Source organism: Streptopelia decaocto (assembly GCF_964273445.1).
Source record: "Streptopelia decaocto genome assembly, chromosome: 3".
Lineage (NCBI taxonomy): Eukaryota > Metazoa > Chordata > Aves > Columbiformes > Columbidae > Streptopelia > Streptopelia decaocto.
Window position 1 is genome coordinate 58313134 of NC_138656.1, and position 22868 is coordinate 58336001.

Consider the following 22868-nt stretch of genomic DNA (forward strand, 5'->3'; position numbering starts at 1 on the left):
GTGAGCTCCAGCTCAGAAGCCTTAGTCCTCCTCCTGGCAACCAGGGAGTGAAAATGACAGACATGGATGCTCTTGGTGTGATTGATGATTCAAAAAAGTCCTGAATGCTGTTTATCGCGTGGCATTGTTTGGCTGAGGGAGGACAGCAGCTGGATCCAAATTCCTCCTCACCACTTCTTCCTGTTGGCAGGTGGCCCTCCGCAGGGGCTGGCCTTGCAAACTCTCACACGGGGCTTATGTATGTGAGTGCCTACTATTGTTTTTCACTCAGATGACAGCGGAATGGAGTTTTGTGCAGGATTTTGAGACTCAAAAACTTTCGGAGGGAAAACAGGCACTTTGTTTTAACTCGCCTGCGTGCCTCCTCCTCCGCGGGTCCTAGACCAGAGGTCGTAGTTAATGAATGAAAACAGGCTTCCCGCAGAAGCCAGTTAACTCATGTCTGTGCGTTGGTTGACAATGGTGCTACACAAAGCTGCCTTTGGCAGCAAGGCATGTGCTGTCGTGGTGTGGATGCCCTTGCTGTGAGGAATACAGGTTATCTGTACCTTCCAGACAGGTGCTTGGTCCAGCACAGGCACTGGGTCTGAAGAAGGTTTTCTCATCTGTTCTCTTGCTAGTTGAGTGCTGGTTAGGAATTGCATTCAACAGAAGTAGTAGAAAGAGAAGTGACAATTAAAAAGACGCTTGGAATATCAAGGGACAGGAGGGTATGAAAAGGTTTTCATTGAACTGTGATTTACAAGTATACTCTTCCTTTGTTTCTATATAATTTTTTTTTGCAGTCACTTCAGTAAGACTTTGTGATTGATGACAAACTGGTTATATAATTCAAAATCTGTAAAAGGTTGAGCACAAAAAAATTTGACAAATGTTCAGTCATTTGCATTAAAATTCAGTGAATTTTCCTGGGGCACTGGGCTTAGAAAATGTAAAGCTTGCTAACTGGTTGATATTGCTATATGTATTATTTGCCACAGCTTTCTAGGAATTGTGCCCATTAACATTTTTGGCTAATACCGACCTCCTTTTCCCCATTTTAGGGGGATTGTATTTTAGGGTAATGATAGTATTTTAAGGTAGCTTTCATTTGCAACGTTTGTGTGAAAGCTCAGCATCACCAAGTTTCCAGGAAGACTTTGCGGGCCTTCAAAACATTTCAGAAAGGGTTGTCATTTGCTAGGAAAAAGCATTAGCAAGCTGCCTGCTGATTCCCAATGCGTGGCACTGGGGATGTCTGCAAAGCAGAGGGATGAAGTCCAAACTGACATGTGGCAGTGTAGGTACCTCCCTCTGTGCTATGACAGAGGTGTCACGTTGGCAACAAACTATTTCAGGTGCTGACCCGGCAGTGAAGTCACACCACGTGGGTGCCTGGGTCCAGATGCCTATGCCCTGTTGACTTCAGTGACTAAGTGCAGACACAAAGTTCTGCTTGCCCAGCTTGAACTGAGGAATGATGAGTGTGCTAGCTAAAGCCTTGTTTTTCCGGAAGAGCCTTGAACAGGTGTTCAATGGCCACCTTTAAAAGCTTGTCAGTATCTTGTCAGTTGCCCTGGACAACAGTTAGCCGGATATTTCATCTTGGTAGTTAAAACAATTAGGTGTCTTGAGCAAGGAACACCACAAATTCACTGGAAGTCAAAGCATAAGCTGCTGCATCTTGTACTAACTTCATTGGCAAACCTCTCCTTCCCCCGCAGAAGCGTGTTGGTGTGCAACTGGTTCCCAGTGGGCGCAGGGTTGTAATTACCATACTGGGGAGGTGGAAACAGAAACTGAATCTGACACAGGAATATCAGGGGCTTCAGTTTGAATTTTTTTTGATGTGTCAGTTGAAGTAAAATATTAAATACTACTCATTTCTCTCCTACCTGTTAAATCTATGACTGCATGCTTTGTACAACTGTGGTAATGTTGGGTATTTGTTGAGGGTCATAAAAATGAATTGATATTTTTATAGTTTTGTATTGTTTTGACATAGTACTATCAGTTCTTAAATACTCTTGAGAATAAAGAGGTGCCCTGGGATGGGAAGAACAGAAAGGGCAATACAAAGCTCACCTCGCCCATGGCCCTCCCTTCTGGCAGCCCTTTTTTGCCTGAAGAATGTGGAGCAGGCAGTGCTGCTCAGTCATTCACAAAGTGCAAGTAGAGATATGTCGCTACTATGGGCTGGCTATACATTGTAAAATTATTCTGAAATATGAGGTAAAGTAGTGATTTCACTACTTCAGGGCACATGGCGTCTTTTGGCTGTATTAGTAGGGGAGAGGGACCTGGGGGTCCTGGTGGACAGCAGGATGACCATGAGCCAGCACTGTGCCCTTGTGGCCAGGAAGGCCAATGGCATCCTGGGGTGTATTAGAAGGGGGGTGGTTAGTAGGTCCAGAGAGGTTCTCCTTCCCCTCTACTCTGCCCTGGTGAGACCACACCTGGAATATTGTGTCCAGTTCTGGTTCCCTCAGTTCAAGAAGGACAGGGAACTGCTGGAGAGAGTCCAGCGCAGGGCAACAAAGATGATTAAGGGAGTGGAGCATCTCCCATGTGAGGAAAGGCTGAGGGAGCTGGGGCTCTTTAGCTTGGAGGAGACTGAGGGGTGACCTCGTTAATGTTTACAAATATATAAAGGTGAGTGTCACGAGGATGGAGCCAGGCTCTTCTTAATGACACCCAATTACAGGACAAGGGGTAATGGGTTCAAACTGGAACACAAGAGATTACACTTAAATTTGAGAAGAAACTTCTTCTCAGTGAGGGTGACAGAACACTGGAACAGGCTGCCCAGGGAGGTTGTGGAGTCTCCTTCTCTGGAGACATTCAAAACCCGCCTGGACACCTTCCTGTGTAACCTCATCTAGGTGTTCCTGCTCCGGCAGGGGGATTGGACTAGATGATCTTTCGAGGTCCCTTCTAATCCCTAACATTCTGTGATTCTGTGATTCTGTAGTTCAAAATCATCTTATTATAGTAATAAATACTTGATCTCTCAAGGTGATCTTTGTGTTTCCATAAAGTCCCATTGAAATTGTTGAACCAGTTCCTAGATACTAGGAAACTCCAGTTTTCGTCAGCTTGTATGAGGAGGGGCTTGAACTGTTTCATTGTTTTGTTTTGTGTTTTGTTTCTCCAGGTGGAGGACATATGGGGTAGCCATCACCTCATTTACACATTATTTAGCTGTAGGGAAAAATAAGGAGTTACCCATAAACAATGTTGATGTTTGTAGTAAGTGTAGTAATAAAGAGTGAAGAGGAAGAGAAGCAATGCAGTGACATAGTATAAGGAAAATATAGCATAAAGAAAAGTTATAAAGTTTGAAAAAAGCTATTGGTGTTTCATTTTTGCAGTATTTACTGTTTTTAATCCAATTGATAAGATAACTGAAGAGCCTTTCATCTTGTTGATTTTATTGTGTACAATGATGTGAATGAATGGAGTCAGATAACGCTTCAGCTCTTCTGGCACGCTCTGTGCCTGGTGACCTTGGTCCTGAAACCTTTGCTCAGTCTTTCCTGCAAGCATCTAGCAGCTTCCATCAGACTTGGAGATCCAGGACCAGGCTGTCAGTAAGTTAACAGATTTGTAAATGTTACCCTGGCATTAAGTCAGTTTGAAAGGAATCCACCCATTTGTTTGCACATGGGGAAGAAGAGAGAAGGAAGATCCTGCAGGTGCAGCCTGTGTATTGTGGCAGATGGGAAGGTACCTCCTTCCTATTAGTGGCCCAGTAGCAACTCCTGTGAACTGTGGCAAAGTCTTTTCTTCATCTTCTGTTTTGTTTCCTGTATATATAGAGTGCAGTGATTCCTGCAGGGATTTTTGCTCTTGGCAGTATTTCTCTTTAACACCACAAAGTGAGCATTTTTCCTGCAGGACGTCAAACAGCTCAACAAGTGAATCAGCGCAGAGTCCCTGTCCATCTGCTCACAGCCACCAGCTCTCCCCACAGCCGCCTCTTTGCAGATGCAGAGCGGTGCATGAATCCTGAGACAGGAACGAATAAGCGACAGGGTTATCCTAGGTAAAGCGTCCCCGTACCCCAAAGAGACAGCGAAGGAAGAAGCTCCCTTCTGAGCCAGGTTAAATCTTTATGAGGCAGATTCTGGCCCTTCGCAGGGTGTTGGGATTGGCTTGGAAACTTAGTGTAAAGGAGGCGAGAAAGAAATGCCACTCACTGGCATCCCCAGGAGCCTTGATAATGTCAGGACACCAGACAGTACAGCAGTACTTCAAAAATATCACCATTGTGAAGGATTTACATGATACTGGAATAGCAAATAACATAAGTGCAGTACAAGGCACTAATTCAAGATTGACGAGGAGTTTGCCAAGTGTCTGTAGTTTCATGTCATGATTTTATCCCTTTGCAGACAGGCCTTTAGCTTTGAGCAGTTTTACAGAAACTCATCCAGGCTTTCTTTTTCTCAAGCATGATTGCCAGTTGATACCCTGCTCATTAGAAATAATAGCAATTAAGTTAAAAAAAAAAAGAAATTCCTTATCAGGTAGTCATTTTGTTTCACAGACTTATTCCAGCATGCTCAAGGTCAGACTCTCTGCAGCTTTCCTTCTTGTACACTTATTTATACTTTTAGGCAGTGAAGTTAATATATGTTTCTGAAATGTGATTGCACTGCATGCTTCTTGTGACTGTCTTTGCTCTGGGACAGAGGAGAGAGAAAGTCATAGAATCATAGAATCATTTCGGTTGGAAGACACCCTCAGAATCATCAAGTTCAGCCATTAACCTAACACTAAACCATGTCCCTAAGAACCTAATCTAAACACCTTTTAAGCACCTTCACCACTTCCCTGGGCAGCCTGTTCCAACGCCTGACAACCCTTTCTGTGAAGAATTTTTTTCCTGATATCCAATCTAAACCTCCCCAGTGCAACTTAAGGCCATTTCCTCTTGTCCTATCACTTGCTACTTGGAAGAAAAGACCAACAGCCTCCATGCTACAACCTCCTTTCAGGTAGCTGTAGACAGCAATAAGGTCTCCCCTCAGCCTCCTTTTCTCCAGGCTAAACAGCCCCAGTTCCCTCAGCCGCTCCTCATCACACTTGTGCTCCAGACCCCTCACCAGTTTCGTCACCTCCTCTGCACTCTCTCTAGTACTTCAATGTCTTTCTTATGATGAGGGGCCCAAATCTAAACACAGTGTTCAAGGTGGGGCCTCACCAGTGCCACGTACAGTGGCACAATCACTTCTCTAGTCCTGCTGATCACACTAAGTCAGTTCATGAGTTCCTGGCACATGTTGTCCCTTTCTTGGGAGGTAGGATATTAATCCGCAGTGTGAAACTCCTTCTCCCCCTCCAGGGAATTACATTTCCATATATAAAGGCCAGCCAGAAATCCTAACCCAGAAATCTTTAATTTGGGAATGAGAAAGAAATGGAGTTATGACAACTACGAGATGTAAAAATCTGTAAATGTTCTTTCACTAAAGTACAGGGAGAAGTGATAATAACCAAATTTTTTAGCATAACCAAATCATAGAGCATCACAATGAGTAAAGAGAATAGGAACCTTTGGGGTTGCTTTGCTCTCCATCCTCCATGAAGCTCCAGGCCACATGCTGATGAAATACAGCCTGTCTTTCCATGCGAATGGTGGTTCCTTTTTCACAGTCTTGACTTTTGACCAGGAGTTCAGTTTCACTGGAACTTTGCTGCTGGTTGCGGAGGGAGCAAGGCTACAAATCAGATCAGTTGTTCTTTTTAGTTTAGCATTTTCTAACTTGATTTCTCTTAAATTAGGTATCACAGTGGTAAAAGCATCAAAGCCAAGATCACCTAGAAGGGAACAGCAGTCTCAAAGAGATATAAAGGAGTAAAATGGAGCAAAAAGAGTAAAGGAGCATTAGGTTAACTACCAGGAAGAAAATTATTACAGCAAAGGTCTGTTCTCCTGATGGAAACCGGAAGAGATGGTTAGTTTGAGTCACTCAAAATTGACCTGGACAAAACACTGTAAAATATGTTACATAGGCTTTTCTTATTTGGGTATGAGATGATCTAATAGACTTTTGCCATTTCCTTTTTGATCTAATTTCTGGGATTCTATCATCACTTTTAAAAAAGATAATTTTCTTGCATGTCTCACTACAAACCTTCTTCCTGAAACTTTTTGGCACTTTTTACCACAAAGGGAGGCATTTGCAGAAATACAACATGGTGGTATTTTGAAGACTCCAGAAAGATTTTTCATGGCCACATCTTGCCATTGCTCCATTGTAAAACTCCCAGAATACTTGATGGGAGTTTTGCATTAAAATTGTGTGGTATTTATATCTAGCCACTCTTCAGGGTCCCAAGTCATATCCATGCTCTATTCCCAGAGTAGCCTTCCTCCAGTTCTTTAAAGCTACACTTTGGCTTTACAATAAATAATAATCATGCCTACCATACTGTAACTAAAATATTCAGACACATGAATCTTTTTCTTGACTTCCTATAAAAATGTCATTTGTAGCTTTATTTTGTTTGTTCTGGTTCGCCTATAATATAAACAGGAGTTTATTAAAGCATTAGCTCTAAGTTGCCATTGGTTCTTGAGACTGCAAGTTCTTACAAAAAATATTATTGAAACTGCAGGGAAAAAACCCGTATTACAGAAAAATGAATAATGAGTCTGTTTTGGTATGGATTTTTTAAAAAGTACAGCTTGTAGTTGAACTAAATGTACTATTACTTCCACTGCAGCCAGGAAGCCCTCATAGACTTTTGACAGCGCCGCCAAAAAATTAATGCTTCAGCTGTTTAAAAGATATCAGAAGCTTGTTTGACAATTGTAATCTCTTCCAGGAATTTCCTTTCCTATTTTCCCTCCCTATAAAAATTGATAACAAGATGCTTACGTAGTAGAAATGGAAAGTCAGAGGTATGTTACAAAGCATTGTGCATTCCTTCCAGCCTCACAAGATGAGGCACGACACGGTGGGCTAGGAGGCGCGGACACTCTCTTGTGTAAGTAGCGTTTGCTTCAAGGATTAACTGCTTGCCAAGATAGTGCAGATTTAAATGTTTTCTAAGCCATTTTTGAGTTTTTACGTGACATGGCAGCCAGCAGGAGAGCTGTTGGAGATGGCTGGGTAGGAACTCAAAGCAGTGGCCAAGGAAACACAAAACGAAAGGAACCAGAGAAATAGGCTGCATGTGCCAGCATCAGTTGACACAGCAGGACTACGGGCAAAGGAAAGCAGCATCAGCCTGGCTTCCCTTGAATTTCTTTCCTCATTTTTACATGCAACAAAATGTGACAAACTGAAATGAGACACAGCTTGAACTTTTGTTCTGAAGTGTTATCGAAAAGGTGCTGCAACATGGACTCAAAGGTCAGAATTGTTCCCTTTTCTGTAACGGATTCCCAGGGCAGCTGTTAACACTACTTCATCTTTTAAAGTTAATCTGTAATAGTGTTCACTTACATGTAATACGAAATATATAGTATTACTGTGGCTGTGGTGAGGAGTGGTTTGTTCTTCCTTAATGACAGAAAGGACATTCTGTGTTAGGAAGAGTGAGATAATTAAAGAGGTTGCCAATAAAAAAGCCACCGTGTTTGCAGAGGGTGCCCTTGCGTTCAGCAAATGCCAATTAGAGAAATGTCACTTTATGTGTATGATGGGTTATTACTGCACAAACACTTGTACAATTACGCATCGGGTCAGAAGGGCAAGTTACCTTTGCCTCACAGCCATTATTTTAAAGCAAACAGAACTATCAGGCACACAAATATCAGGCGTTCCAGAAGGGCAACAGGAAAGTAATGAGTATTTGAAAATGCAGGCTAAAGAGAAAAAGTATCAACGTAACAAGCCTTGGCTTTTTGGGAGGTAATTTTTACCATGTTGACACTACATGGATTAGAAACATCATCTTAATATAATGGAGCAGCAAATGCTTCCTTCCACCACTTAAATAAAGTTAATATACTGTTACGTTGTTCTGTGAAGAGAATATACATTTCTTTTGGTTACTTTATTTGATATTGAAATGTGTGTGGGTTGTCCACGTGACTTTGTAAACAAGTTTGTGAACTTCTTTCTGCTGTGCTTCCAATGGTCTGGTATCACCAACATCTTCCCGATGCACCCTGTTCTCAGCTCTTGTGCAGCTCTGTCTGACTTCAGTAGATGGAATAAAAGGCAGCCCTGCAAGTGACCTGGTGCAAGACGTGGCCATAGGTGTTTATTACTTGCACCTGTTAGCAGGTGTTCTATTTCGTATTTTATTTTGCATGTTTTGGCTGAGGCTTAATTAGATGCAAGTCAAAAGAGGCAGAATGCTCTGAGGATGCTGTGACCATCTTGGGTGCATACAGGATGGCTGTGCTATGTGTGGCTTTGTGAGCTTTGCTCTAAGCGTCTCAGGTTTGTCTTGTTTTCTAACGTGGTTGCCATCAGTGCTTGTGCTGGCTTCTCTCCGGGTCATAAGGCAGAACTCACTTTAGCAGGGACTATGTTATCGTCAGTGGCCTGAACCTTTCTCCTCGCTTGACCTCATACCTCAAGGAAGCTCAACTGGCAAACGTGTAGTGCAGACCTTTGTGGCAACACCCTTTGGCGTGTGTGGGCTGCTGGTTAGGTTGCCCTGCTTCCATATATGCTGAGGTATTTTCATTGACATGCTCTTTTCACAGGTTTGAAATTGCTGTGGCTTTAAAGTACCAGCTTTCCCAAAAGAGGAAGCACTGCGCTCACCCGAGGACCTGCTTGGACCCGGCCTCTGCTGGGGCAGCACGGGGTGGCAGAAGTTAAATGGAGAACATTAGTTTGAAAAATTTTATGAGATCACCATCCTTTTAAATTGGTTTACACAGATGGCTGTCTGGTTTGTTGCTTTGTCCTTGCTTAATAGTAACTGTTTATGGAAAAACGAATTGCTTTGCAGAAGGAGGTCCAAAAGCTCATGCTGTTGTTTCCTTCACTGGAGATCTTCGTGTTATTATGGGCATATAAAGATTTGGCCTGAAACAGAGATTAATTATGAAGCGTGCAGTGAATAATTAACTGTTTGACTTGTTCCTAAGCTCTGTAGTCACCGCACTAGAAATGATTTCCCAAATTGCAGGAGATAAGAGAAGGTTATTCCTGGTTTCACAATGCCCACATTGTTAGGGCTTTGTGCTGGGTGTACTCTGACATCAGCTGATACCTACGCAAGTCGAGTCCAGCTTCTCATCCAAACCACTTCCTGGGGTTTTCTCGGGTAATGGCAGTGATTCAGAAGACACCGCAGGGCCTCAGAAAGCTGTTTCTTACATGTCACACCCGGACTTGTGACCAGGAAGAAATGAGGTTCTTAGGAAAGAGTTTTGGTCTTAAAATTAGCCATTTTTTTGTTTGTTCTGCATTCAGATTTAGATGTGCATTGTTTGGCTTGTGTCCTGCTGACCTGTTCGTAGACTGGTGGTATTGTGGAAGATGGAAGAATATGATGTATATGTATGTATGAGGCCAGAGCCTGAGACTGGCTTCCAGGCAGAAACGCTGATTTTTTTATCCACATTCGTTCCCACCTGGCAAAAAAAGCCCAAGAAATAGATAGGATTAAATTTTTTTAAAGGAAATCAGATCTAAATAATGGTCCTTTGTGCTTTTGCAGGACTGTCTACTTAAGAAGCTGAGAGGGAGTTAGAAACTTTGATGAAGCCTCTATTCTATGAGGTGGGTATGTATTTTTATTACTATTTTGAAAAAGCTTAGAAAATTCAAACCATTTGGCAGAGTCCAGGTACAGAGCTATTTAAGAGCCATGAACAGAGTCCAGAAGTTTTCTGCAGCGGCCCATGTTCTGATCAATACTTAAAAATAAGGTCTTTTGCCCTCCTCTGGAAGGAAGTGATTAGTTTTTGCCTTCTGTTAGCGTTTGAAGTGGCTCTTTTAATTTTTGATTTCTGAATAATGGAATAAATGACTCTCACAGATACTTCTGCTCTGCTGTCCTCCCGTGTGTGTTGTGTGGTAGCCTTAGATCACAGTTTGGGGAGAGAACAGTCTGTGATAGAGGAGTCAGTAGAAATCAAAAAGTGTCCACTGGATCCAGGTCAGACATAACCTGGGGTTCAGAAATGTGCAATGTATTCATTACTTCTTTGTTTTAGTATTTTGTCACGGTCAGATGCACCAGCAGTCTTTTAATAAATCCCCTTCCGCATTGAGACTTGCAGCTCAGGTTCGCAGACCCATGAGGGCTGGATAATTTGAATAACTCTGGGAAGTGAAACCGAACATTTGTAGGTCCAGTGAAAAACTTGTGAATCCATGTAATTTTGATAGCCTTTGTCATTACAAGATACTGCATGCAAAACCATCAGCTCTGCTTGCCTTCTGCATGAGCAGCTTAAATGTGCACTCTCAGTGCTTCCATGCACCGGGCTGGTTGCCTGCCCCTGCTTGAGTGGCCCCTCTCCTGGGGGACCTGGTTTGGGAAATGACCTGGAGAAACTCCTTCTTGGGTTCTTGGTTATTCACACTGGTTTCCCTTTTGGCTTTGGGAGATGAACCTGGAGATTGAGCTCCTGCATCCTGCTTCATGCCATCAAGATCCTGGACTTGCTGTGGCAAGGAGTAAGTCAGGACTGGAATGTGTCTCTTAAGGATTTGGGTTTTTCTTTAAAACAGCATTTGCCTTTAAAAGCCACTTTATGAATAAATTACTCTGACAGTAAGTACCAAAATAGATATCGATAAAATATGAATTTATGCATGCCAGCATTTATCTCCTTTGAGTCTATTCACAAATACACACTGAAAATTGACTGTAGCTCCATATGGCTCCCCGTCTCTTCCCTCCCCTGCCTGTCAGCTTCTCCTTACCTGGATGAATAAAAGGGAGCAGAGTGCTGGGCCATGGGCTGAAGGTGGGCGTAGCAGAAGTTATATTCAAGATGTTTTTCTCTGGGACATCACTGTGACTCCTCAAGTGTCTCAGTTCAGACCAAAAATGCATTAAAAATACGACACACTTTGATGCCAGTCTTAGCTTCACACTCTGACAAAGGAATGAAAATACTGAGAGGGCAAGTTACCGATGTGCATATTTGCTTTCTGGGTGATAGAGGGTGTACAAAGGCTTTTATTGCTTTAGAAGCTTTTCAGTACACATTATGGCTGTTAGTTAAAATCACTTGGATTTAATCTGTAATTTACATTTGTTTGAATTAAAGATGTCAGGCCTGGTTGTAATTTGTTCAACAGGGCTATAAGGTATGTCCACCCTGAGACCTTCCGTTTTCCAAGCATAAACACCATTTATTTTGCTCAATTCTGAACAGTTTCCTTTCAAAATCTATGGTGAGATTTGTAGCACATCATTTGGTTGAAATTATGCAAATCCATTGCTGTAGCGTGAAATGCTGTAAGATATTTGGGAGGGAAACCACCTGTTTCTTCTGCTTTAACATCCCGGAGGTGGAAGGTGCAGGTTTCTCACCACTTGCTGCCTCGCTGCTGGCGCCGCGCTGCCGGAAATCCCGCACCACCAGCTTCAGCTCTTTTGGTGTGAACCAGCTCCTCAAGGTCTCCAAAACCGGAAAGTTACGAGCCCATATTAGGTGTTGTTGCCATTAATCAGTGATTCCGTAATTACAGTGTTACCTCAGTTTCTGGGGCCATGTGGGTGGGCAGCTAAGTGGTTGTCTTCTGTTGGTGATGCTTTAGTCAGATGGTGTGGATGCTGAAATGGTCACAGCTGATTTGGAGGTTTCTTTGGAGATTCCTTTCTGCTGCTGGCCTTAGAAACCAAACGTGAAACCACAGGTAGATAATTAAGCTATATTGTCAAATTCAGAGCAGTTAGATGAAGTTTTAAAGACACCTAGGGGGATAAAGAGAGAAGCAGCTAAGGAGGAACTAAAGACAAAACTGCTTGGAAGAATGTTTAAAAGGCAGAAGGTTCTGCAATGCTAGTGCTCTAAACTAGGACAAACCCTTGACAACTCTTATACAATAAGACACCTTGTTTCAGAACATTTGACATGTTGCTTCAGGTTTATTTTGCATTAAGATATTTTGATGGCATAAAGGTGTTCCAACTCATCTTGTATTACTTGTTAAATTATAATTCACTGGGTATCACAACAATACTGTTACACTGCTAGTATTGAAATATCTTGTTATATCACATTACCTAATACTTTTATTAATCTTCATTTAAGCCAGGGACAAAATTTCTATTTTTTGTGGAACTTTTCACTTATATCAAAATCAGTATATTTTTCCTTCAAGAGTCTTTTCAGTATGAAACATTAGGATGAGTTACAGAGTTTTGCAAATTTTTTCGGTTCTAACTATGCTGTTTCATTTTTTGAGTGAAACATGCCTTCTTTTATTGTCTATAAAACCCATAAATCCCCAGAATTACGGATTTATGATTGCATAGGATTTCAGCACAGATAGGGCTATGAGAATGTTTACAGTCAAATGGTCTCAGGAATAAAAATGCAGATTTTTTTACGTGTGTATTTTGCGAATGTAGGACTTGCAGACACTCCGAGCCATGAACCAAAAGCTTCAGATCCAGCCAGCAGAGAGGAAGGAATTTGTCTGCTCTACAGCAAAAGGAAGTATTTGCTGTGTTAGTGCAGTACATGGCCTTTTGCCATCTTCGATAAAGTATTCAAGGGTTGTGCACCCAAAGTCTGCTGCCCTCTTGACCCACCATCCATCACTGGCTGCAGATAAGGTAGATGAGGCGCAGCTCCATAGCAGAGCCCTTGTTTCAGCTCCCCCAAGCAGGGGAGCTGCAGGCAAAGCAGCTCCTGGTGATTCACCGCACTGCTCAGCTTCCCCACCTTCCCTCTCTTACCTTCATATTTTCTGGCCCCGGTCTGTGCTGGCCGAGGTGGACGGACACGCGAGGAAGCTGTGGGATTGATCTGCTCTCCATTCAGCTTCACTGGGTGTGAATGAGACGAGCGTCTGGGATTTTTTTTGCTGTAATAAAAAGGAAAACCAGGGACAATTATCATAGCACTGTGCCTTGGAGATATATTTAAATTTATTTCCCTTTTGACTATTCAACACTGTTGATAGATGATGCGTAAAACAGCAAATTGCCTATCATTTTTTAGGGCACTGTGAATTGCCCAGTCTTTATTTTCCCCTCTCTCAAAGTAGTTCTAGTTACAGAGATGCCAGCATCCCCAGTAAGTATGCCAAGAATGTACAGTTATACTGTATACTGCTAAATTAACAGACAGGAATAGTCACACCAAACCAGATTCTGCTCCCAGATGGGAAAGTGTCTCCTCTAGCCCAAATTTTAATGACTTTTTTTACATGAGAAAGTTTCACCAATATAGCATACAGTGTGATTTAAAACAAATTCTGTCGTCTCTCCGTGTTGATGACAGGTAACTTGTTGAAAATAGTGATGATTACTTTGTCTTCAGTGACCAACCAGGGGTTGGCAATGTCTGGATATTAGGTAGATTAACTCTTAGTATCTTAACCTATTGAAAATTCAAAAAGTTCATTTTTAGTTTATCATTTCTGCTTTTCTAAGCGCTGCTTTGAAGTGAAAACCAGGGTCTGATTATTATTTGACTTGTTACATATTTATATGCATATAATTCTATTGGCTTTATGAATTTCGTTATAATTTACATTCTTCTAAGTGGCAGGAGAATTAGTCCTAGATGGCATAACAGCAATACCAGAAGAGCTAACTTTGATTGTTGCAGTATGTGGTCCCGATGGTGTGAAATATTCTCAGACACACATTTCTGTCTCCTGAGCAGGAAGGCTCTGTTCATGAGATGATGAAATCTGTGGTCTTTGATGATTTGCCTGTGCTAACTGGAATGCCATGGGAGATTTTGGCCCCCTGAAAATTTTAACAATGACTGTGTTATGATCAAATGAGGTGGAAGTTTTACAATTCATTTAAAAGAAGGGAAAGGGTCTTTCATTTTTACAAATACTTTACTTCAGAGATGCTGAAGTCCATAGCCCAACTTCTCCTTGGAACCAGTTTAGGTTCTTGCCATGAAACTGAGTGAGATATGCAAGTGCTAGAAGAAAAGTTAAAAGCAGCGTACGCACATGTTCAGATAGAAGTACACAGTTCTCTCTGGTTGTACCAGACACTGTAAATACTGTATCTCCCAGTCATTACATGTGCTCAGACACTGGAGAGATACTTTACATGGGATTACTTTGTGCTGTTTTCCAGTTTATGGTATTTCTACTTTTTAGTGCACTGTACTACTCGATTCCTGTTTATAAATCTTTTAAGTGTGCACATTAAAAAAGTAATTAAATTGTCATTATAATTTATAGTATGCCTGAAGTCAATCACCTAATTAAACAGAAAGAGCAGAGAGGTAGTAGGTTCATAAGCATTTATTAAGTACTACAGTATTAATTATGCAGGACTTCTGAACCAAGCAAAAGAGGAGAGAATGGAAACACCAATCTAAAAAGGCTTTCCATTGCTGCCCTTCTCAATTTAATAATATGAGACATCCCCCACCCCCAGTTGGCAGGACAACACTAATGCTTTCTTTTTGTTAATTTTTAATGAAATTATGATGGAGTTTTTAAATGATGATCATTGCAGCATTTTCCTGTAATATTTTTGAAAGAATAATATGTCCCTGTGCAGGGACCTATGAATATATGACTAGAATTGGAAGATACATTTAGAGTTATGGTTTGGGGTGAATTGTGCAGGAACAGGCTCCCTTGGCCATCACTCCTCAGCGTCTCAGTGCTGGTCCCAGAAAAAGGGCTCGGGGGGCAATGGAGGGGGGGACTGAGCCCAAAAGAGGAGGCTCTGGGTGGCACTGGAAGAGTGGCAGGGATGGGTAGGGACACCGTCGTCACGAGAAGGTTTGCTCCTTCTTTGCAACCTTTCTCCCACCTCTAGCTGTAAACCCACATTGCTTGGCTGGAAGAGGGTTCAAGGTGCCGGCTCATCCTGCATGGATGGGGTCGAGAAGGGCGTCTGCAAGGTGGCTGGTTGTAGGTTGCAGCCCAAGAAGTGGAAGTGCTTTTTATTTGTGAGCTTGTGAAACTGGGCTATCTTACTGTGTTTGGTTTGTATTTTGCTGCATCAGAACTGCCTCAATACAGGAAGGTGATGAGGATGGAGCAGAATTTAGAATTTCTTAGAATTTCTACTTTTTTCCTAGCTTGTTAGAAAATAAAAACAGCTGATAACACACTGGAATACACTTACCTGTGGTCTGTGTTGTTCCTGCCTGATTCATTTCAGCCTCTGTGGCCCTTGCACGTGAATGTTAGATGTCAAAACTTCCCTTTTAGGTAGCAGAGGGATCTGATCCTGCAGCCTGGACCTCCTTGAAAGCCCTCTCCTGCTTTAGGGGAGAGAGAGCAAGTGAGCAGGCAAATGGGCAGCTGCTGGCAGCATTTCAGAGGGCAGGCGAGGGCATCGTCTGTGACCTTGCACTGATCCATCAGCCTGCAGCGAGCAGAGCCTCACTGGTGCTGCGGAATACGAATGCGGCTGGTAGGCAAACAACTGCAATAAACCAGGATGAAGACGAGTAGGGGTTTTGAACAGAATTAAATGTACACTTTGCAACTCAGTCAGATGCTGACGGTGAGGGCTAAGCTGAAATCCTGGGGAAGGAGTCATAGAATCAATACAATCATAGAATGGTTTACATTGGAAGGGACCTTCAAATGTCACCTAGTCCAACCCCCTGCAATGAGCAGGGACATCTTCAGCTAGATCGGGTTGCTCAGAGCCCCGTCCAGCCTGGCCTGGAATGTCTCCAGGGATGGGGCGTCTACCACCTCTCTGGGCAACCTGTGCCAGTGTTTCACCACCCTCATTGTAAAAATCTCTTCCTAATGTCTAGCCTGAATCTCCCCTCTTTTAGTTTAAAACCATTACCCCTTGTCTTATTGCAACAGGCCTTGCCAAAAAGTCTGTCCCCATCTTCCTTACAGACCCTCTTTAGGTACTGAAAGGCCACAATAAGGGACACCTTTGCTTTTTTTCTGCAAGAACTTGTAGCAATAAAAGTCTCTCTCCCTGTTCACCAGAGGTGAGGCCTTTAAAATACTTGTAGATCAGAAGTCTTTAAAAAAAGATGGCAAAAAAAATCTTCCGTATAAATAGATAGGAAGGTGTTGGAGACTTACCTACTTGTACTGTCATGATAAAGTTGGTGTAACATATTTGGAACCTAATTGCACAGGTATCAGTGCAATTGGAATATATTAAATATGAATCGATTTGCAATATATAATTATGACATAAGGGCAATATCTGAAAATTGGACCTTACTTATCTGAAAACTGGAGAACTAGTTCAATAACTATTTTTTCTGGAAGAAATTGAGATTGTGTGGTTGGAATATAAATCCATGCTGAAGGCCATTTCTTTTCACAGTCTTTAATAGGCTGCACTGAATTGACAGCAAAAACAGCAAAAAAGAAAAACTAGACTGAACAATCAAGAAAATTTACTGTATATAGATCCAGAAAACACTGGATCTATTTACCCATGACCGCTGCAACATTCTGTACCATCTTCTTTCGTTCAGAGATGCAGAGGACTGTGCACTAAGGCCTGATCCAGCAGTTTACCTGGCAGCAACTTGTCTCCTTGTCCCACACAACCACTGAGACATGGGCTTGCATGCCTTGCTGGAGGGAGACCCGTGGTTATTCCTCTTAATCCAATAAAATCAATAAGAGTTTTGCTACTGTTTCAGAAAGATAGAATTGGGATTCCCTTTACAAGAAGAACAATGTTTTACCTTATATGGAGTAAATCAAATTGTTGACAGCTTTTCATCCCACAGCTCATAATAACTGTATAATGAGCACAGTCATTATGCTTCAGGTTAGCGCTGCAGCAGTGTTATATAAGGAATGTAACTTGACAGTTATCTGGGGAAAAAAAAATTATATATATACATGTATATATGAAAAAGGTGGTGGACTAACCAAGGTCTCAGATGAGATAATACAAGTTAGTTTATATAATTCATTTTATGGTCAATAAGCTGGTCGTCTGAGCTGCGTGTTGGAAAACGTAACACTTGTCTGTTTGTATCAGACTTTACAGCTGTCTCTAATCCATAAACTGCTCGTGCCATGCTATTGTTAAGTGTGTTTTCAGCTTCTCACATTGGCAATAGGCAGAGGCAGTCTCAGCAGCAGTGTCCTCTCTTTGTTGAAACAGTGAAAAACTAGAAAACACAAACCTTCCCCATATTGATTCCGAAAACAAGTTGCATGAGTGTTATATTGCAGCTATTTGAGGCAACTGTGGAGCGAGCCATTCACATACCCTCTGCTATTCTTTTTGTCAAAAGAGAGGAAAAAAAAGTCTCCATGTGTGAAAGCCCCTTCTTTACCACTTTCTTTGGGCATATATTCTCACTGGGGAAATGAACTTGGTTTATGTTACAGGCAAATAATTGATTTAAAGTCCCAGATTCTACTTCAATGCATGAGCATTGTGATACAGTGATACACCAAATGAATATTGTATTTCCACAATGGTGGAAATATTTGGAAATCCTCGGTACTGAAACTGGTGTAGGCTTTCTGTAGTGGATAGAGAACTTGGCCACCTGAGTCTGTTTTTATGGATTGCTCAGGAATCCCTCAGAGGGGTCTGTGTGAGGCACTGGCAGAGTTAGGAGGGGTGTGTGTTTGGTCACACACGCCTCGCACGCCTGGTGTGTGACTCCAGAAAGCTCAGGCAAGGACTCACTGTACACCTGAACAGGCCACCAGCTTCACCTCTGCTCCTGGACCTTGTCTCTGTTGGGAGCACAGGAGTGTCACAGTCGTTAATACATATCAGGTGAAGGGTGTTACTGAAAAATCAAAGTATATGATGCCTTGCCATGACTACACCTGACTAGCCATACCAGAAGCAGCTTTTAAGTTCCTGCTACTGGAACTTGGTGTGGCCTCGACAGCCTTCAGACACTCTGTGTAAATCATCAGGTATTCTTGGTGCTGTTGTGGCTTCACTCCTAGCAAAGCCTAATGGAGGTTACCTATGTTTATATAAGTGGTAACACTCCTTGCTCAAGTTTGAGTGGAAGTTCCCTGGAATTACAGAGCACATCCTGAAGAACAGCGGTGTTAAATTCTAGCTATCTCATTAATGTGCATATTGATCTTGTATGTGTGATTTTCTCAAGGTGTTTCTTGGGAGAACAATATTGAATTTGAAAGAACAAATGCCACTATGAAGCAGGGAGATGTGTGATGACATATTTGTAACTTCAAGCCTCATAAAATAAATTACTAACTAGACTTGGTGCCAACGTTTCAAATCCTCTTCAGCCCACAAAATCAAGAGCCAAAAGGTAACCTCAATTCACGGGATTCTTCAGGAAGATGGGAAAGTCCAAAGTCAAGATGATAAAGTATTTGAGATAAGAAATCTTGATACATTGAGTCTGAAGAAAGTGTAAGTCAGAGCATTAACTATTTGTGTATGTGAAAAAGGACTGGAAAGAACAGAGCAAGGTATTTTCACATGTTATTGAAGGGAAAATGGGGGAAAATACTGTGGTTAAGCTGCAGCAGGGAATGCTTTGCCAGACTGTTCGATATTGGAAAGGGGTTACTACTATGCAACATTTAGGTCAGTGGAGCAAACTGCCATGGGAGGGTGTGGAGTCAGTCAGTCATGGCAAGACTAGAGAAGTGTCTATTATAGATGATCTAGGAGGACCCGTTTAGAGGTGTCTTTCAGTCCAAATGTTTCTGTGATTTGTGTTCTCCTCAGGTACAACCCATGTCATATTGACTTATTTTTGCAGTCAGTATGTGGATTATTACAGCCCTATTGACAAAATAGCCGCCTGTGCTAATGACAGCATGTGAACTAGAAATATTACCAATACTACTTTGCATGTTACAGCAGATGTAAAATGCCAAATAATTATTACATAAACTCAATACTGTGTTTGTGTATATGAACAATCTCTTGAAATCTGTGTTAAAATTATAATATCTTATAAATATTCAGATTATTATTAAAGCATTTTGTTTTCTTCCTTGGAATAAAACTTTTTTTTTTTTCCCCTGTGGAAATGTATCCATATTTTAAAGATGGGAAATGTATACAATTTTAGAGAACAGTATTATACAGGGGGTGAGATAACACTGTGTGTCCCCATGACCACACGGACTATATCTCTCCTCCTACAAATGTTCGTCGTAGAGCTGGTTCCCAGCGAAGGGTTCAGAGGACCTGCAGATCAGTAAGCTGATGTATGTGTGTGAACGTACGTATGTGTGTACCTTTAGGTAATGGTGTCATAGTTTTACTCAACAGTTACTGTAGTCAGTGGAATTTTTAATTGAACCCATGGCACAGAAGACATATTTTCTCTATTCTGTGTTATGATTTCTTTCATGGCACTATATTGTTCAAAAGCAGACTCTGTTGTTAAGTAATTAAAGTCAGCGGATGGGGAAAGATTTGCTTTTATCAACAGAAACGGCATAATGTATACCTAACCACCCATAGCAGGGAAAATAATTTCTCTTTGGGCTCAATCCAGGTTTCACTGACTTTCACGATACTTGGATCAAGCTTTCTAATCATGTTATTGTGATGATCTGCAAACCCGCTGGGGACTTCATTGCTCATTGCCAGTAGTGGTTGTAATGAAATGATATGAAGAAGACTGGAATGTGGGTGCCAAAACCTGGATCTGCAGTTGAAGTTAAGGATTTCTTTGATTTATCAGAAGGAAAGAAAAGAAGCAGCTCCACCAAAGATAATTCTGATTCCATTCACTTATTTCCTTTAAATCCCATTTGAAATTACTGCAGGATTGGTGTCTTAGTAAGCAATCCTTAGAGAAGCGGTGAGAAGTGCTTTACTGTATCCTTAGGGCACACTAGGTAGATCAGGCACAGTGAGCCTGCCTGGAACCTCTTCCTGGGATCTCCTAATTCTGCTTGTCTCCTATTAAGTAGTCCTGATAGAAAAATAGCTTGTTTTCTCTGAGTGCTTGCTTTTCTGTGATGAGTGGTTTCTGCTGTTCACAAAGGTTCTTGAACAGCCCGTTGATGGTTTGGGATATAATTGGCTGAATTTTAATATATCTGTTGTAACTTCCTGAATAAGAATCAGTGGTGTTCCTCTCTGGAAACACTCAGGTGGGAATCTGAATAACTCTTTGGAGATGTAGAATTCAGTAGGAGTCTTTTCTGTCCTTTTTTCTCCAACATATCACCTTTAATTGTGTCTTGTTCTGAATGGTGAGTATTATTAATCACGAGAAGCCTTTAACTTGATTTCTTGTGTTTCTTAGCAGTGACATTATGTTTTCCTGGCAGAAACATTTTTCCTGTTGTCAAGGTTTAAGGACACCTGTCTAGCATGTCGGTGGTGTTATCTGAAAGCTTTTTTATGTGCCATGCACTTTCTTGGTTTCTTTCTGAGGGCAGTTTTGCCTCAGCTGCACTTTCAACAGTCAGTGTGGACTCTTGCCATTTTTCTGTTTTGTACTAGTATTTGAGTAGAAGCCCTAGTGTAGAATCAATCTTCAAGATTTTAAGGAGACAAGTCTTGATGAAACTGCTACCTTACAGTACTTACTCTTCTGCCTGCAGCTGCACTAAAGCTCTGCAGAACACAGCAGAGAGAGCAAAGGCAGCTTAAAAATAAGTTTTTCCATTTGTCTGGTTCCTGGGGAAACCAACCAGGCATTGAAGAGACTCCACACTAATAGGAAACAGCCTCAGAAACCAAGTTTAGCTAATCCCTGTCAGTGTCTTTAAGTCAGCCATAAGGCCTTTTCTTGTCATTTAGTGGTAGGGTATCTGTGTGAGCTGGCACCTGACTTTTGGGCACAGGCATGAATAAATTCAGTGGAGGCTCTGCTCACCTGCACTGCCATTTGTATTTCAAAGGTCAGTAATTTTCTTCTTTAAAATATATTGCTTTTTAGTGACCTTTTTGGGAATAGTAAATAAAGGTAGTTTAGAGAGGGATTGGTTTAGTACACTGTTTTGGAGTCTTTAATTTAGACCAGCTCTGTTATCTTGGCCATCACAAAAGGACATAAGGGTGGTACTTTGCCCACAAAAACATTCATGAGTCCTGAAAATTCAGGAGAAAACCCGGGTGTCTGCCCTGAAGTAATGAGTCTTCTGTCAAGTACCACATCACAGATAGTTGTTACTCGCGGCTTTTAAGTTCAGTGGGGTTGCTGACAAGCTTATTTCTTCAGCTAGTACTGTAATGATACAGAAATTGAAACTTTCCATTTGCCTTTCCTATGACTCTTCATCTGTGCTGCAGATCTCAGATGGTGGATGGGTGTTGCCTTTGCAAGAGGCCACAGAGTTTGAAGATGACACTCTGCCCATGCATCATCTTTCTTATTAGCTGGAAATTTCTGCTCCACCACTCCACTCATTGAAAGGTCTTAGCCAGCAGCATTTTCCTTCAATGAGACATGCTGGGGTAGATCAAATACCTACAAGCTTTTGTATTGTGTTGTTTTCCTACATGATGCTGTGGAGAACTGGTTGAAATTCAAATGCAGAAGTGAACCAGAACCTGTCTGGTAACTATATTTGCAGAAGCTTTACACTGTTTTCCAAAACCTAGCATTTTATCTGAGATTATTCTTCAGGCTGTTGATGACATTTTTTGGAGCTGCAGTGTTCTCAGTGACGATTGCATCAGGACCATCAGTTGTTATTTCCAGGTCCTCAATTTTCTTTTCAGCCTCCTGCCGTTTTAATCCCAAACCTTCAAGCTTCCTGTCCATAGAAACCGTAGTAGCCTAGATTAGGTCCAGCCTTCCAGAAATATGTACCACATGCCTTGTAAAGAAATTAGATAATACTGGGTGGCCAAGGACCGCAGCTCTAGACATTGCCAAACCAAAGGCAGGTAAGCAGGTAGGCTGTATTCATAGGTTGAAAACTGTGCCTGAATATGCTGCCAGATCCCCCACTGATCTGAATTTCCTCAAGGGCATGTTAAAGTCACTGCCCATTCTCTCATAAAAATCATAGATTACAGTGTTAAAATCTTACATCACTTGGGTGATTGTGACCAGTAGGTCATACCATATAGCACAGCTGGAAAATATCTTTTCACACAGCTCCAGAAAGCAGATCCACAAATTCCTTTAAAATACATCTTAAATCAGCTGTATTTTTCATCATCCTAGTGAATTTGGTTGTTTTCTTAAAGCAGCACACCCAATCCCAGGCACTTGGTTTGGCATAATTTTTCCTGTGTTGCTGTACATCATGGCCTTCCCTTCTTCATGCAGGAGAAGGCTGTGCCTGCAAAGACAGCAGCACCAAGCCTGTGTCTGCTCCCTCCTTCCCGTGGCTCCGGGGAAGGGCATTCAGCCCAAGCTGAGCCTCACCGATGTGTGCAAGGCCAGGAGGGTCAGCCTTCTCCTCCAGAACGGTGATGGAGCAGCAGCTGGGGTCAGCCACAGGCACCCTGGAGATTTCTTTTGTTTGTGGAAATCCTGTAACCTTTCCCATCAGAGCATGCGTGCTGAGGCATTTTATCTCTGCATTTCTGCAAAAGTGAATGAGAAGCTAAGATTCATGTTAGTGGCAGAAGCCAGTATTGAAGTCTTTGGAAAAGACTCCTCACTCCAAGCAAAGGAAGAACATGCCTATTTTACAGACCTCTGCTGTCATAGCTGTCTTGGCCAAAGGCATAAAGAAGCTTGACCCTTGACTGACAAAACCTCTCATTGTGGATACACTTAGGACAAAACTTTACTTTTACTGAAACACTTTTTGCTTGCTGGATGAGGGAAAAGGGACCTCAGTAAAATGCTGTGCCAGCAAATAATGTGATTTTGGTGGTGCAAAAGAAGGCTATGCTGGGAACACACTGTCAGTAGAGTTTGCTAG

The 22868-nt window shown here is 41.9% G+C and overlaps 1 protein-coding gene across 3 annotated transcripts in view; it reads left to right on the forward strand.

The window, feature by feature from the left end:
• HIVEP2 (HIVEP zinc finger 2) overlaps window positions 1-22868 on the forward strand; it is a 105501-nt gene that overhangs the window by 18775 nt on the left and 63858 nt on the right. Inside the window, exon 1 of one of the 3 annotated variants that reach the window (XM_082048929.1) lies at window positions 9662-9677. The exons of the other annotated variants lie outside the window; for them this stretch is intronic. The gene's annotated coding sequence lies outside the window, so the exon portion shown is untranslated. Of the gene's footprint in view, window positions 1-9661; window positions 9678-22868 lie in introns of those variants that run through there. 3 annotated transcript variants of the gene reach the window in all.